Source organism: Osmia lignaria, chromosome 3, assembly GCF_051020975.1.
Source record: "Osmia lignaria lignaria isolate PbOS001 chromosome 3, iyOsmLign1, whole genome shotgun sequence".
Taxonomy (NCBI): domain Eukaryota; kingdom Metazoa; phylum Arthropoda; class Insecta; order Hymenoptera; family Megachilidae; genus Osmia; species Osmia lignaria.
The window spans coordinates 4,751,946-4,769,323 of NC_135034.1; the positions used below are offsets into that span (position 1 = coordinate 4,751,946).

The 17,378-nt window shown below is 44.2% G+C and overlaps 1 protein-coding gene across 2 annotated transcripts in view; it reads left to right on the forward strand.

Moving 5' to 3' along the window:
* LOC117605406 (uncharacterized) overlaps nucleotides 1-17,378 on the forward strand; it is a 56,760-nt gene that overhangs the window by 2,164 nt on the left and 37,218 nt on the right. The window lies entirely within an intron of this gene.

A 17,378-nucleotide genomic window follows, 5' to 3' on the forward strand; every position in this document is an offset into this window, starting at 1 on the left:
ACAAACCCATGAAAATTATTCATAGCGTATTTATTTCAAGATGGGGTTTTCAGATCTCGGCAATTTTAACGATTTTAATTTTATCTTTCAAACAAAGTTGCGATCATGAAATGAGGTTAAGTTCCGCCTTCTCGGCGTGCATTTCGAGCGATAGGCTGGCATTGTTCCATGGCCACCACTCGTCTCAGGCGTCTAATTAACATTTTTCTCTCTTCCTAACGGGTCATTGTCACTTTGATACACGTAACAAAGAGCTTATCTTGCGGCGTTCGTGTAACCCAATTAACGTTTCCAATTATACGTTTTGAGAAAGATTAACTAACTCTGGATTGCCTCGCGGATTAATCTCGAATAATTTCACGAATCAGGTGCGATTGATGTAATGGACCCTTGGTTCTTATAAAACTTTATCTGTAATGGGCCTCCTGCTATTGGGCTAATCTCGACGATGCATCACGTTCCTTTATCTTCATCTAATTTCTGGTTGCAACGGAGCAACCTGTACGCGGTGCAACCGCATTCTTTCACTTGGCCACTGTGGCCACGTGGATCTTCCTCTTGTTCCCCCTTTCTTTGGAAGACGAGTTTCGAAGACTTTCAGTCATACAAGGTCGCTTAATTTTCCTTCTAGTGTCAGACATTTTATTCATTATGTATATATAGTGGATCACAGAATTATTCGCTCACCGTTTAAAACAAAATATCTCGTTTAAAATTGGACAAAATGATTTGAGGTTTCTCGAGAAGCTATAGAAATTAATTTACTAAGTACTTTTGTCGTTTTAAAAAATTACAATTTGTCGAAATTGGGAAAATAATAGTAAAAGGCAATTTTTCAACTTTTTTATTTGAGTCTGTAATGAAAATTTAAAATATGAAATTTTCACCATACACATAACTTATTTGAATCTACGAAAGATATATTTTAAATTTTCATTAAAGGCTCTTATAAAGAAGTTGAAAAATTACTCTTTAATATTTTTTCTCTCGGTTTCAACAAATTGTAATTTTTTATAACAACAAAAGCACATATCTCAGTAAATTAATTTTTATAGCTTCTCGAGAAACCTTAAGTCATTGGTCCAATTTTAAACGAGGTATTCTGTTTTAAACGGTGAGCGAATAATTTTGTGGCCCACTGTATATTTTGTAGATGAAAAACAGCTCTAAAAATTATAGTTTCATCGATGACAACAAGTTTAGACGCACGCTTTGTATTCATCCTACAAAGTATATCATCTGTTGATAACGATTAGTTTCCGATCGAAAGTAACGAAAACCATCGACGGAATAATTCATGAACATAATTCACTATTATCGGATTTATCGCACGGTCAGAATCGTCGTTTTTTTTTACCTGGTTCAAGTGTGAAGAAACGCTTTCCGCCGGTTTTATTTAGCCGTCCCCGACACCGCCAGCAACTGGACATGACACACGAACGAGACGAAAAGAAAAACAAGATCTCGAGAAAATGCGTGGGCTTCGTTATCAGCGTTGGTAATTTATGCACGCGCGACTAGTAGATTCCTGTTCTTAACGGAGTACTCGTACAAGGGTCATATATCATCGCGTACGCGATCGGGACTGAATAATCAATTAATAAAGAGAATAAATGATTGCTCCATCAAACGAGAGACGGGCATAAATCTTGTGTATTACTTGTCGCGTTCGAGATTATTGTTCTTTAAAAAATTGATCGTCGTACTTTTCTAATAAATCATCCGGCGACACTGTCGTTCTAACAGAAACAATGTTATCTGTTCGCGGTTCGTTTATTCCGTTCGTTATATCCAGTTTGCCAATAAATTCAATTTCGTTCGAAGTAACGTATCGGGTATCGTAGCGAACACTTCTTTTTATCCAATAAATTAGAAGAGATACGCGTTGGAATTTGGAAATTTTACGATGTTTCCTTTATTGAAATAAATCAGGTAAGTTAAAGCGATACGCGGAAAGGGTTTGATCGCTGGCAAACGCTCGTATAGCGTGATTTTTCGCCTAAGCGAAAGGGGTAATTTCCTCGAACCGCTCCGAGCGACAGCTGATGTTGCTCGCAATCGACGGAATTAACGAGCAAAGTGAAACGCGATCGAGGCTCGATCATTTCCATACAATTTAACAGCATGTTGCACGTGTGCGAAAACCGTACAAGTTCATCGTTCGCGAAAAGAACGGAAGCGGTCGCGTCGCGGGTTAAAAACGAGAGGACCGAAGCGTCGATCAGTGAACCGAGCGTAGGTGTAACGAGAGGTATAATGCGAAGAAAATTGCCAACATGCTCGCACCTCTCGCCAAATCACCACCTTCGAAACGGGCCTCGTAGCTTCGTCAAATAGAAAAGCAGCAAACAATGTCGCACACGTGCACTCCTTAAAAATTCATTTACACCGGGATCTTATCGAATAATGATGCACAGACGGAAGGTTTACGGTGTAAAAGAAATGAACGTTCAAATATTTAACTCTTAAACACCGCAGTCTGCGTCTTGCAAAACATGCAAGGATATTAATTTAAAGTGAAACGTGGCTCTCTCCATGGTCCGCCGTCCGAGAGGTTCAACAAATTCCTTACAATTACGAATATCTGTCAGCTGTTAATTTCTTTTGTGTAAGCATATCTAAGTCCAATTTGTCTCGGGCATCTAAGAAAATGATATTTCGTTGCGATATTCCATGAACTTTCCACGAATGGTTTGAGAGAAGGAATTTTAAGTACCCTGTTGCACAGACGAGCGTATTCGTAGCTTGGGTTAATCTCGCGAGGATCTAACGAGAAACCAATGATCGTAGTAGGAAAAGGTCAGTTGAAAGTAATCAGACGATCGTGGTACCGGGTCGTGTGGATTTTTCCCTTTGTATTGGCAAGTTTCCCAGTTTCGTCTTCATCGTTTGCGAGTAGCTACACGAAACACAGGTAGATTCTGTTCAGTTTCTCAGGGGAAAAGTTGGACGCGTCTCGTGTTGCCGTCGCGTTATAGAGAGATCGAGCAAATGGGCAAACTCAGCGTGTTCATTTATCTTTAATCGCGGAGTTCATCTGGTCCTGACACGACGCGCAGATGTATGCAGGCGTTATCGCGCAAGGAGACTCCTTTCTTGCCGTGGCCGACTTCTTGGCCCCGTCTTTCTCACCTTTTCTCCTCTTACCGCTCCTGTGCCACCTACGTCGCTCGTACGCACGCCACCCTGTCCTTTCGTTTACGTTTCGCACGACGAACCGTGTCGGTCGTTTTGTTTAACACGAATCTTTCGATGTTCCATTGGTTATCCATCAATTATAAATAAATCCTCTGATTGAAAATTAGAAAAAGTACGTATTCTATTTGCAAACGGCAGACACTCTCCCGGATACCTGTTCAGACAATAGAGAAAGAGCAACTTTACCAACGTTATCAAGCCGGATTGAACGCCCACGTTGTCTGCGAGACGTCGATCCAGTACATCTTTAGAGCGTACAATCGCGAGACGAGGAGGTCTTATCGTCTTATTTATAACCGCGTGTGCCGCTTTCTTCGCGACTTCCTTTTCTTCTTTTCACGCGGTTAATCTCGTCTATTACGGTACACGCTCGCTCGAACAAGTACCATTATTATCGGTCGTGTTTAACAGACTACCCTGAAACCCTCGGCCCGTTACACGCTGGATCTCGGTATCACCGTGTAACGAGAAGATTGCCCTAGCCTTTGTTACCCGATCCAAAGAAATACGTAGTTTGAAGAAGCGAACGTTGGAAGGGAAAATATTTGAATTTGTATACTCTTAAATTTCACGGTACAATCGTCCCGTTTACCCTGACAAGATCCACGAAAGTGAGATATTGTTCGAAACTCGAGCGTGGGTGGATGGTCGGCGGATAAAGCCGCTCGGTAAGTCATCGTCTGAAGCAAGATTTATGGACGAAGGACCTATATTCGTCGGAAGATCCATCGATATAGGTCAGGAACTTTCACCAGGCACGATGGAAGGTAGGGTGTCAGAGGGTAGGTCCACGAAGCTGGTAGCTTCGGTAGGACAAGATCTCATCTGGTTTTTCATTGCGAGTCCGAGTAAGACGTTGTTAATGTTAACAGCCAGAGCTATTTCGTTCGCGGAGGAGAATCTGGGACGGCGTCGCTGTGAAGGATCCAGAGAGGAGATCAGATTGGAAACCCGTTTTAAGGATTCAGAAGCGAGTCGTGACCAAGACATTAGCGAAATTGCTCGGCTCTTCGGGGTTCTCTACCGCTATCTAGATAGTATTTCCTGGCGAGGGAAACGGCGTGCTATCTCGCCGCTTAATTTCCATGTCCCTGCCACGTTATTTACGGTCGCGTCGCCGATCATCGTCGACTAGCGGACAGAAAGAAGAAAAAAAGTCGATGAAAGAAAAGCGGATAATCGCGTGATGGTTTCGATGAAATCACGACACCGGGGGAATATCGAAACGAGTAGTACCCGGTGAACGATCAAGAATCACTGTGATTTCTTCGACATTATCGTCGCCGATTATGCATCGGTATACATGCGGCGAATGTTGCCGCGTTCCTAACGAACGGGGTGCGTACAGTTCGCGTAATGGCCCCTACGAAGACGTATGTACGAGTAGTTGAAGAAGGAAGGATACTGAGGAGTAAGAAAGTAAAAAAGCTACACGTTTCGTGACCGGGATATTAGGAAGACCTTGTGTGTTGGCTCACGAGCAGAGGAGAAGGCTAATCGTCGACGTAGAACGACTTGGGCGAGTCGACCAGTCCACACGTCCGGTCACCTCGTCCTGGCTATCTCATCTACCTTGTGCCTACGTACTCCACATTATTTCCTTCCTTGCTTCTCTATCTCTCTCTCTCTTGCCTTCTTATCCTGCCAGTTGACTACCGGATTTCAAGTCCGCTAATGTCCAAAAGAAGGAATTCACTCATCCACTCGTCTGTTTATTAGCTTAAGGAGAGTTTAAAATGAACAGTTTCATTGGCGAGTTAAAGGAACTGAAAATCTCGAGAAAAATCGTATCTACCATTTTCATAGTATATCGCTATTCCCGTTTTTTCGAATCATTCGATGGGGGGAGTCCTAATGACACGATAGGGAAGGTGTTAAATTGATAGACGATGGAATGATTCAATTAGCCCTGGAGGTTAGAAATGGTTCTCATTCGAAACGACAAATTTCACAGGAATTTTCGACGGTTCACACGGCATGTTAAGCAATTAGTATTCAGTCTGTTTCGAGACACCCAGTGTAAGCGTGTATATAAGATATACACGCTGGCTTCTCCAAGTAAACTTGTTTATCAAGTTATACACAGGAGCGTGGTGAGCGGAGGAGAATCTTGCGGACAACCGGTGTAGAATGAGAGAAAGGCGATTCTATGATGCTTCTTTCTCATCCTTTTTCGCTTGCATCTTGATGAACGCTCTTATCTTTTCAGTTTTCAAATTGCTTCCAGAGCTTCAACTCTGAACGTTTATTACCTTTAACCCTTTTACTTCTATCAGCCTATACGACGAGCTTCCTATACCATTGTAAACGTTTACGTTTCAAGGTAAACGGTGTAGCCCAATGGAACAAGTAAATTATAAATTAATTTGTCTATTAAAAAGTTTCGACTGAAGTTTATTCAGAATATTTTATTCTTCATTGCTCGATGTCGATATGGTAGACAGAGGATGAAAGAAAGGTATCTGATTCGAGGATTATCGTGAAAGGGTTAAAATAGCAGATGACCAATAGGATTTAGAAACGGGTAGCCGTTTGACTTAAACACCGTCGATTTTCGTTGCGTTTACGGTTAGTAGGCTTTTTGTCGGTCAGTTTCACTTCCTCGCGTTCCACGTCTTCTCTTCGTAGCTGAGTCACTCACGAAATTCTTGTCAGAGGTTCAATTTACGTTACGAGCTCTTACCGAGAAGTTATCAACATAATCATAAGATAAACGTCCCTCGTAAAATTAAAAAACTCGCACTCACCGCTCGTCGCTGGCCTCCCGTCGCTTCTCTTTTTCTCCGGTCGCGTCGGTTCAGCAGCTACCTTCGAATGCTGAATCGACCGTCGCGTCGGCTGCACGGTTCGATCGTCCTTCGAAAGAGCCAAGGTAAAACAACGAAGAGGATAATCGAGCCTACGATTCGCGACGACCGAATGAAATCATAAAAGCTCGATCGTCGGGGACAGCGAGACGATAACGACGCGCCGCGTTAAGATACGTTCCCATGTGACGATGAATCCCTGATTCGTTCTGGGAGAATCGCATCGTCGTAACGTTAGATTTTCAATATTCATTCTCTAACGTCGAAGCGTCGCAACAAAGGCTCACTCGGATGAGAAGGAAGGCGCGGTATTACATGGAAATTGCGATGGAATACTGGTATCTCTTTGCTCGCGCCATCCTCGTTTCTTGCCTCGAACGAGGAGAAAAAGTCGAGCCGAACCGTGAAGAAGCGGAGCGAGACGAGGAACGGTGAGGGGAAAGGAGAGAGGAGCAGAAGAGGGCTACTAAAAGTCGACCGGTTGGGGAAATAAGAAGAAGGCGGGATGCTGGCAGCAGCAAGGAGAAGAAGTCGAGGATCTCGAGTACGACCGGGACGACCTTACCGAGTAGGACGACCGCGACAACGACAGAGACAAAGAGTCGAATGTTAATGAGGGAGATCGACCGGAGCTGCGGACCGAGGAACCTACGAGAGGAATCATCCGCGGGGATCCGCTTCGTTTCGTCGCACGCTCTCGACGCTTGAAGCCAGTGGTTGCCAGATCTTTGCTGCCATTTTTCTTCAGGGTGTTCCCGGAAATTTCAAAATTTCAACGGTCGAGCGTAAATTTTCATTTTAACCCTTCTATGCCTTACGATAACTCGAAATTGTAAAGCTCTGAATTTCTCCAGTGTACTTTCTGGCAAGAGGTTTCTGTATACCTTCTCCTTCGTGGTTGGTCCGCGTTTAGCATGTGTAACCGGACAAGCCGAGGTGGTTCGGTAGACAGAGAAAAGGAGGAAGAAGCGTCGCGGTTAGACGTAGGGTGGGCGAAGGGTGAGGCGAACCGGGGGTCGTGAATGCCGGCAGCATTCGTGATGACGCGAGCGTGACTCGCTTCCTTTTTCTCTCTTTCTCCTTTATTTTCGAAACGAGAAAGCACGATGTTACGCACTGCACTCCATTGTCACGTCGGTTGCCTCCTCGAGTTCCTTTTCTTTCCGTCGCCACTTGGTTCTATCATTTTCGAGGACATACGGGAAACGCAAGCTGCAGAAGGTAATTACCTTCCTTCTTCACCTGCTCCACTTCCACTTCCGGTCCCCGTCTGTTTAATAAGTCGTTTGAAAGGAACATCGTTCAGGTGAAACAGCTGAAGGAAAGAGACGGTGGCTGCAGGAACGAATCGGTGGTTCGTAGCGACGCTTTTTCGCATGCAAATGCGCCGGTCTGTGGTTGCGAGGGAGGAGGAGGAGGAAGAAGAAACTCTTCCTTTTCTACGGGCCGTGAATCCGGTTCTTTGTTACGCGATCCGAGGGCAGAGCTCTCTCGGGATTGATTGACTCGGTGTCTCCTGGCTGGTGGTCCTAATGAGACGCGACGCTCGAACTTGAAAATCCTGCCGACAATTAGCGGGATTGTTGTCCCCCCTACGGTCGTTGTTGGGGGACCGGATGCGGTTGGTCTGTTGCCAGTACACGCGCAGCGATACAACTCCTCGTGCACTCGCCTCGATACCATATGCACACACGTGCCACGCGACCGTGCATTGACTCCGAAACGCTGTTCGATTCTAGAATATAATACACCTCGTTTCGAGTCCCTCTCCATCCCGTGGGACGTGCCTCGAACCAGCGACGGAGAAACAGCCGATAGAATCATCCAAACCGGCGTTCTCGAAACTTTCTATTCAAATAATTTCTTTTTATCCACGAGCTAATGCTTCTATCGATGAAAGTAAAATTTCCTCCGTTATCCTACTTATTTCCCCCCTGTTCCTTTTGTAATCGATAAGTCATGGAGCCAATGGCACCGAAGGACAACCGTTATTCGACTCGTACCTGACCGATATGTTTGATACGTTTCTATTCTTAGCAGCCGATCGACGCTCGAACCTTCGATAGCGATCATGGATCGGTTAGTGGACTTCTTGTCGGTATCAGGAAACGATAGCACGCCGTAAAAGACGCGTTCGAAGGATAGGAAAAAAAGGGAGACGTTGGTACAGCGATTATGTGGAATTTATCCGCGTCTTCTTGTTATCTTTCAGGAACTTAGATAACTCATTGCCAAGGAGATGTTCCTTTTTCTTTTTGATTTTCTATTCGATACGTCTCCCTCGTCTTGTTTACGCATCGTTGATTAACTCGAGCGGAAACGGGTTTGAAATCTGTTAAATCGATGAAACTTTTCGGTCTAATAATTTTGATTTCGGTGAAGTTTTAAAATCGGGGTGAATGATCCGAATAAGAAGCAGACCAGAGAGGTAATCTGAAAGATTCCATTGGTTGATTATAACAGCAACCAGACTTTTCTGATCGCTAAACTTCCTCTCTGCCTCTCTGTCTTGCCGCTTGTATTTTTATGGAAATATCTTGATCGTAGATTACTGTACCGTACGTAAACTGCATGCGTTCTTCTTATTTTTATGCATACGTTTACCTGCTCGCGTGGCTGCTGCCCTGATCTGGGCCATTTCAAAGTGGTCCGACCTGTGTAATCATCGGGGGAATTAACGGGCTGAAAAATCAAGGCCACCGTTGACAGCGTCCTGACACGCTTGTCAGGGTGTCCCTGATCGAACCCATCGAACGCTAATCCCTGCTTAAATGGACCGTTTAACAACCGAGACCACTGGTACCTGTGTTGTTTAACGTGACACGTGTCGCTTTCAATAGCCGCCATTAAGGGCGCATTCACACTTTAGAGGGCGGTATGTACTTTTTATTTAGCAAGATCCAGTTTAAGGGAATATAAAGTCGTTCCTCTTCGTTCTTAGCTCTGTTTCGAGGTTCTCTCATCCTTTTTCTTTTTATTTCTCAAGAATTTCCTGCGTTAAGTTACTAATGTAGGAGAGGGGAGAAAAAGGCGTTTCGTCTCGGGATCGTCTGTCAGACTCCTCAGTGGGGCTGACAACTGACGTTCCCTGTCCCAGATACCTATCATACCGCGATTCGGAACTCCTATTTATAATTCTAACTGCATGCCGGGCGACCGCCAGCGAGAACACTGTCATCTCGCCGCCACCTAGCGGTCCCCGGCCCGAACCAAAGGCGTCCTCTCCCCCTCCACTAAACGCCTACATTATATAAATTGTGAAAGATAAATGGAAGCGACCGCCAGCGAGAACACTATCATCTCGCCGCCACCTAGCGGTCCCCGGCCCGAACCAAAGGCGTCCTCTCCTCTTCCACTAAACGCCTACACTAAGTAAATCGTGAAAGATAAATGGAAGCGACCGCCAGCGAGAACACTATCATCTCGCCGCCACCTAGCGGTCCCCGGCCCGAACCAAAGGCGTCCTCTCCTCTTCCACTAAACGCCTACACTAAGTAAATCGTGAAAGATAAATGGAAGCGACCGCCAGCGAGAACACTATCATCTCGCCGCCACCTAGCGGTCCCCAGCCCGAACCAAAGACGTCCTCTCCTCTTCCACTAAACGCCTACACTAAGTAAACTGTGAAAGATAAATGGAAGTGGAAACGATCGAAGGTAATTGCGTTTCGTTGATATTGACCGGACTTAATTGCAACGCCTGTATATTTTCTGCTATCTTAATGATAAGCCCCGAGTACACACGTACGTCGAACACTGGCGGATTCGAAAGAATCGTAACGATTTCCTGCAATATCGCCGATGATGGGATAACCATATATCGTTGGCGGTAGCGATACGACCGGCCTAGGTACTCTCTTGATTACGGCTGTTCCGCTTTTCCTTACAATGCCAGGCGACGTAATCACACGTCTGATCACTTTTCAGACAGGATGCGTCTTCGAAAGTCGCTAAATGAAATTGTAATTTTCTAACGGTGCTAGCCACAACGGTGTTGCGTGTCTCGGTAAACAGGCACAGATAACGTGCTATTCGTTATTTAATCGCCTCGATAATTAGGAGCTCCTTCAGAGTAATTGCCGTGCGATCGTCGAGACTTTCCCGGAAATCATCGATCGAACGTTTCGAGAATCGTACGATTCAAGAATCAAGGGAAGAAAATTTATTTAAGATTGAAATTATATTGCAAAGCACAAAGAGTTTCTATGGTTTGTTGCGTACACACGCAACGCAACAAAGTGATGGCGTTCACGCGTTGAACATCATCATCGTCACAAAATTGCAATTAAACGCAATGACAAGACCGAACTTGGTTGAGATCGAGCGGAGTGGAATGAAAGACCGACACCTCTAATGCCTGGATGACTGGTGGAAACGTCGACACGGGGCCATTTCGTTTTTAACGAGGCCTCCGTGTTTTAATAAGACGCTTATCGAGGCAGTAGTAGCAGGGAATTTCGCCACAAACGAAAGTCAATTAACGAAAAAAAGAGGGATGAAACCCTGAATGGGATAATGTTGCAATCCGTTCACTTGTACAACTCCTCCCCTCCCCTCCGTTGCCGTTAATCTGTAATAACGATCTTTCGATCGACTGGCTGATGCCGTGATTGATGGCGATGCTGATCGATGCCGTCGACAATGCTTCTGCTCGAGGCTTAGGAAATGAATGATGATCCCGAAACGATACTTCCCGAACGCTACGTGTGCTGATGATTGTTGACTGGGAAAAAGTGATTATCGAGCTACTTTGAAACAATTGGAACACATTGTAGAACGAGGATGGATATCAGAGCAATCTTCCCGAGATAACGGGATACATTGTAGCTCAGAGAATGGCACGAGGGTAATTTTTCAAATAGTTGTCATACATTGTAGATACTTTAAACAAAGCAGGATGATCATACATCATTTGACTTTAAGGAGATGTCTAAAGGTAGATAAAGTTTTGGAATTTTCTTCATAAAATAAACCGCGGGGTCTTGCCACTCAAGCTGCGCACTGATTGGTCCGATCCCATCGAAAAATGTTGCAGCACTTTTCGCTTCGATTTGTCGTGATCTATCCAACGGTGCAGAGATCTTCAGCCTACTTTTTAACACCCTGTATAAAAACGAACAAATGCTGTACGCTTATTTTGTTACAGTGAATACACGGAGTACACGAAGGAAGTCCGGAGCAACGATTTCGATTAACACTCGCTCCGATCCGAAGTGTGGTACAAAAGACAACCGTTAGGGTTATCAATCTACCAGGCGGTTGAATACTCGGCAGACATCTAGTTAACCCTTTCACCTGAAAGGAGTATCATAGAGGAGTGGTGTATTGTTGAACGATACCAGTGTACTCGCCATCAATATCGGAGAATTAAACAATCGGAAAGGAAGAATACAGGTGAAGAGGCGATCGTTAACGCGAACACGCTTCGCGATCGACCAAGAAATCCAGGAACAATGAAGAGGGGAGCGTGTATATTTGAAGATAGCGGATGCAATTAGATCGTGGATGATTTATAATCGGATAGGATGGGAACGCGTGCTCGAAGCAAGTGCTTTTTGCCGGTGCACCGTAATCACGAGGCAAAGGACCGATCGTATAACAGCGGTACTTAGGAGCCGTCCACGCGTCGCTGGCCGTATGGAAAGCCGATGGAATAAAGGCCGGTGTACAATAGCCGAGGATACGCAACGTCCTGTGGGGACCATGGTCGAGGCACGTCGCGTTATTATACCGGCGTGCTGCACGACCGGCTGAAAAAGCCTCTTGAATGTAATCAGCCGCATTCATCCTGCCACTCACTTCTTGCCAGCTTAGAGGGGGCCTTGGCGAGCCCGTTCCGTGTTTACAAGGTGTACTGACCCGCCGCAATATCGCTATTGCCGAGATTCAATGGACGTGCACGCGAGCTATACCATTCGGCCTTCGTCAAGGGCGTTAATCAGTCCGCCCGTAATTGTTACCGAGTGCAATTGAAACGTCTTCCAACTCGCCCCGAAAGAAAAATAATCGAAGAATCAAACTTACGATCTTCCTTTTGTTCGCCGTTGATTGCAATCTCTAACCCTGGCATTCTTAACCTGGGGATTAAATTACGATCCTGTGGAAACGCGACTGTTTAGAAGACGATTACCAACGGCTATCTATATGACGCAGAGTACTCAGCCGTTCGCAATTTACGCGACTATGGGGTCCCCTCTGTGTTTCATCGTTAAACCAAGTAACGCGTGTTCCAAGCCTGTCCTACCTGTGTACATTCACGTCGCGTGAATACGTTCGCATGCTCGTAAATCTGGCCACGTAAGTGCGGTGTAAATGAACGTAGGAAGGAACGATATCCGAGGACTAGGTTGTCAGCCGTGACCCTGAAGAAAATCGAACCTCGAACACCCCTGGCAGAGAACGAAGCCAAGGGTAATCTGTCACGATGATTTCATGAGAATGAAAAAAAAAAAGAATGCCCAAGACATCGGGAGGTTATTAATCAGAAAGGACACGATCGTTGGTAGCGAGCGGACAATTTATTCGATGTCCTCCACGCTGATATCTCGCTTGTCCGATGCTTCATTCCTGTTTCATTAGAAATATGCATTCGTACGTCTCGTACGGGGATTACGGATCATCGTGGTACCATGAAGAGTTAACCGGCTGTCGTTGGTAACTGTAGGACGCGGAAGAGAAGGTGGCCTCGACGCGAATGACTAGGTGCTGCGTGCTCTTAAGCGACTAATGGTGATTTATAGAGAGACATCGACAGGCTTGTTTGTTTCTTTCCCACCCTATCGACTCGCGATCATTGCGACGTCACAATTAAGCGACCAGCCTGGTACGCTCGATCGTTTCGCCTCGAATAATCGCGGCGTCGATCGACGCGCCTACTCTCTGTCGTCGGAAATGAATGAATTCGAATACCACTCACGGCTCGAATTGATTCGAACGTTTGAAAACAATTTCTTGTCGAGTTGTTCGCGGGGGAGGGGATGGTGATGGTAATGCTCGAACATCGTGGGACATCAACGCGAATCATGACGCGGCTGATCCTGCGTAAGACGGCAGGATAAACCTGGAGATCTTTAGGATGAGACGTGGATGCGTGAAGATTTAGACATAACATTTGTAGGCGTTTAGTGGAACGGAAAGGCGGTAAGTCTCCCCGGACGCCCTTAGCTTGGGTCGGCGACCGCCAGGTGGCGGCGGGATTTGGGTTTGTTCTCGCTGGCGGTCCACCGAGATGCGATTATAGGCATCTGGGGCAGGGATCGTCTGTCGTCAGCCCCACTGACGAGTCTGGCAGACGATCCCAAGACGAAACGCCTTTTCTGTTCCTACACATTTATTACTAAAGCGCTGATGGCGCGATGCGGGCGTAGTGGCGACTGTCCAGTACCTTCTCCTATTTTTCCGTCGAAATCAAACGGTCGTCCACAGGAAAATCGGAAGGGGGAAAATAGCCCTCTGCCTTCAAGGACTAGCTTCATTACCCCTGGCACTTAGCTATTCCTCCGACCGTCACTTTTATCGCCAGCCTTCGAGTTCCCTTATAGCCTTTGAAAACACAAAGCCCCGGAAAAGCTTTATCCAAAACGGTACGACAGTCCGCCACAAATCTATTATTATTAACCTTCCATAGAATATTAATTGTTCCGAATCACTTTAAGCGGAGGAGGCTGAATTTTTATTTTTCAATGTCTTCATTTAACAACCACGAAAATTTATCATAAATCTGTTGGCATGGAAGGCGATTAGCGATCAAAGGGACTGGACGATCGAGTCCCGCAATTTCGCGCGGAAACCCGTGGGCCGATCGTTCGCGAGGATCTTTTTCGAGGACGCGTCTTCGCACCTACCGCGACGCGTCCACTGACGTGGCAGGACCGATTGAAAATGGTCACCGTTTGACCAACGGTTAACAAGCACGCGAACGAACCTCGACTATCGACCGTTCTCATCCGAAGACGGTTGACAGTTTCTCTAAGTACGTCACAAGTCGACTGTTCTCCTAAGCTATTCTCACAGGATGGCCGGAGGTCTAGCGAGCATAAAATGGAAGAAATCGAATCGGTAGAAAAAAAAAGGGCGAAGTCGTTTCCTCTTTGCTTGCCTTCTCGAACACCTCCGCTCTTCCTACGTTCCTTTTCGACGATCGTAAATTGGCCAGCGTCGTTTTCCTCCCGAAACGCGTCAACCGTGAGATTTACGACGTCCACGGGAACCTGGATTTCGTCCTGACAACCTGACACTTTTTCCTTTATTTCTTCCCTTCCTTTTCTATTCCCTTTCTTTCCACCTCTCCATTAATTCGGATGATACACTTATCCTCAGATTTTCTTATTTTATTTCTATGATTTTTATTCCATTCCGAGGTTTGCTTTGTGCAAGGATATAGTCGCTCAGGAAAGGGTGGCACATCGCAGTAGTCTCCTTAATTAGCACATCTAATATCGAAACGAAGATAGGGATCAGGTTATCGTGGTTAATTAACATTTCTCTCGGTTTCGCGCTGCTTTCAACGTCTTTGGAAACTCGTCCCGTTTCTGCTCATCCGTGCGTCACGTTTAAATAATGCCTCGCTCTCCTACAAGGCTGTTTTAATTAAACACCGGCGACACCGGTGTTTAACCGCGATTCCTTTAACTTTTCCTCGCTATCGTTTCCAATTACGCGTATTTCTTTTAGAGGCAGCTGTACAGATCCTTTATACACATAAAAATTTCGTAATGAACTCGCTTGTGGAAGAAATACAGTCTTTAATCGATCTTTAACTTAATCTGTAACGATTCAACTCCATTTTTATGTACTTAAATTTGTTTCTTCGTAAATTAAAAATAATCATAAAATAGGGGGGCTTTTTTTTCTCGATTCTCAGGTAGATATTTGAGATCATGTTTTAAGGGATGATTTAAGAGATAATTAGTATTTCGATAGAAATAATCGATTGACGATCGTTAACGGTACTAGACGTTTACCTTAGTAGCAAAGAATGATTTCCGGTGCATAAGATGCGACTAACGAACCCCGATATCCGGTGTCCAAACATGGCCGTATCTGTTTACCGGTCGAACACAGAGGGTGGTCAGTTGTTGCGACTTCTACGCTGTCGTGAAACGTGTTCACCGGTCCGATCCTGCGTGTACCAGGTATCGTTTTCTGGTAGAACGATTCCCTTTGGACACGGTCCAGGAAACCTCCTCGACAAGCTCGATGTAACAAATCCAACATTCCATTGGAAGCCCTAGAATCCCTCGAGGAATGAAAAATATGAAAAAATTGCTGATAAGTTCACTGACTGATAAATTCAAAAATTTTTCTATTCAATTTGGAATTTCAAGATTCGTCGATGTACCAGTCACAGTATCCGGTGGGTTTAATATTGGGTTGATTCATAATTAATGCGGCTTTATTTTCTCGCTATTTTTACGAATATTGTTATCTCTCTTTTTTTTTATAGTCGATTTACATCGTATTTTGTCTCATTTTGCGTTCTGGAATATTCTGGAATCCAAATTCGGGGGCGGAGCGACCGCATTAATTATGAATCAACTCAATATTTTAAATCATCGTCCAATCTCCCAGCGAATAGAATTAGATATCGACTATCGCATTGCGCGCATCGTTGATCGTTATTCGATAGATCCTGGCCTAGCCATGAAATGATTATGTTATCTGCAATACTGTGTATCGCATGCATTACCTTAATGACGCAATAAATTCTGCCATTGAGTTATACGTTCGAAGGGAGAAGCCGTAAGTATCGTGGCATAATGAACGAAGATGACGTTCACCAATAAATTACAGCGTCAACCTATTAATTATCATTATCAATGCGGAAGTTACACGCGATCCCAGCCACGATCCACGATTTTTCATCGATTATTCGGATTTAATTGAAAGGCATCGCGTTCGTATCACGAATATTACTCAATTAATAGGAATTTAGTCGCAAGAAGGATCTATACCTCCACGATTCGCTGGCTACTGGATCCTTGGAAATGAGTTGTTTCTTTCAGCTCGGTTGATTTTCACCTGAACATTCTTCTCGATATTTAGATTTCGATCTCGAATACCATGGAATGATTCAACCACCCTTTGGTTACTTATCTTTCATAGGAGATACCGTTAAGAGAACAGTTCTAACGTCTTTCAATAAATTCCTGTTTTCTTTCTCTCCTTATCATCGGTTTTTATTTCTTACGACTTGCCTTGAAATTTTCATTAGAATCTGTAAATGGGATTTAAATTCAATTACACGTATCTCGCTTGAAACGTTTCTCTCCACAGGGGAGAAGGTTACTAAACACGCAGCTATTAACCTACTATGATTAGCTTCTCAAGTTAGTAATTGTATACTCGTTAAAATTGACGGTGCAGCCGGTAATTAATTAGGATTTAATGAAACTGCATTTTTTCATTCACTTCCATACAATTGAACGTTCGATCTCTGCTGGGAAACTGAAAATTCCTTTGCTTTACATTCCGTTGCAGAAGTATTAACTGTAAATCGCAATAATTTATCAGTAGTCATGATACTTCTTTTTGTGCGATTTTCTCCGTCGTATACATTTCAGGATCCGTTTTATTGCACTCCAGATCCGTTACATGACACTATTACATTATCCGTTTGCGATGCGCCGCATCATGCTTCGTAAGTGTATCCATTAAACTCCACGATTTTTACTTACGATAGTCTTTACAGAAGCTTGTTACGGAACAATATTTTATCAACATCAACAGAGGGTCTAGCGAGAGGGCGCAGTAGTTAGGCGATCATTGATAATAATGTTTATTCGGCAATCTGATCGACGTTAGTATTCCTCGATACATTGCGGAAGCTGTTTAAATACATATAACAGGTTTACGAGCCTGGCATTTCGTGTAGCCGCATCACGCTTGAAATTATCGATCGTTAGATCGTGTAATTTAATTATCCTCGTTAATCTCATTCTTGGACGCTAATTGCGCATGAACGTCGAGTCGTACGGTAATTAGCGGATATTATTTCGGCAGAGTGGGACAGAAACAATATATTTGTCTTTTTGTCAGTATTTTGCATTTAATTATTGTTATTATTTCAATCATTGAACGATTAATCATTAATTAATTAAATATTGAGATAATTACATAGAATTTTGAACTATTCCTAATCGGATTGTAGTAGTACCTTTGCCTTTTTGACAGTATTTTGCATTTAATTATTATTATTATTTCAATCATTGAACGACTAATCATTAATTAATTATATTGAATGAAATTAAGTTTATTTTCGCTACAATATTTTGCTTGTTCTACTTTGCCGAAATAATACCAATTAGCAGGTGTAAAATATCGAATTACACTTGCGTGTAATTCGCGTTTCTGTAAGTTTATTATTTGTTACAAC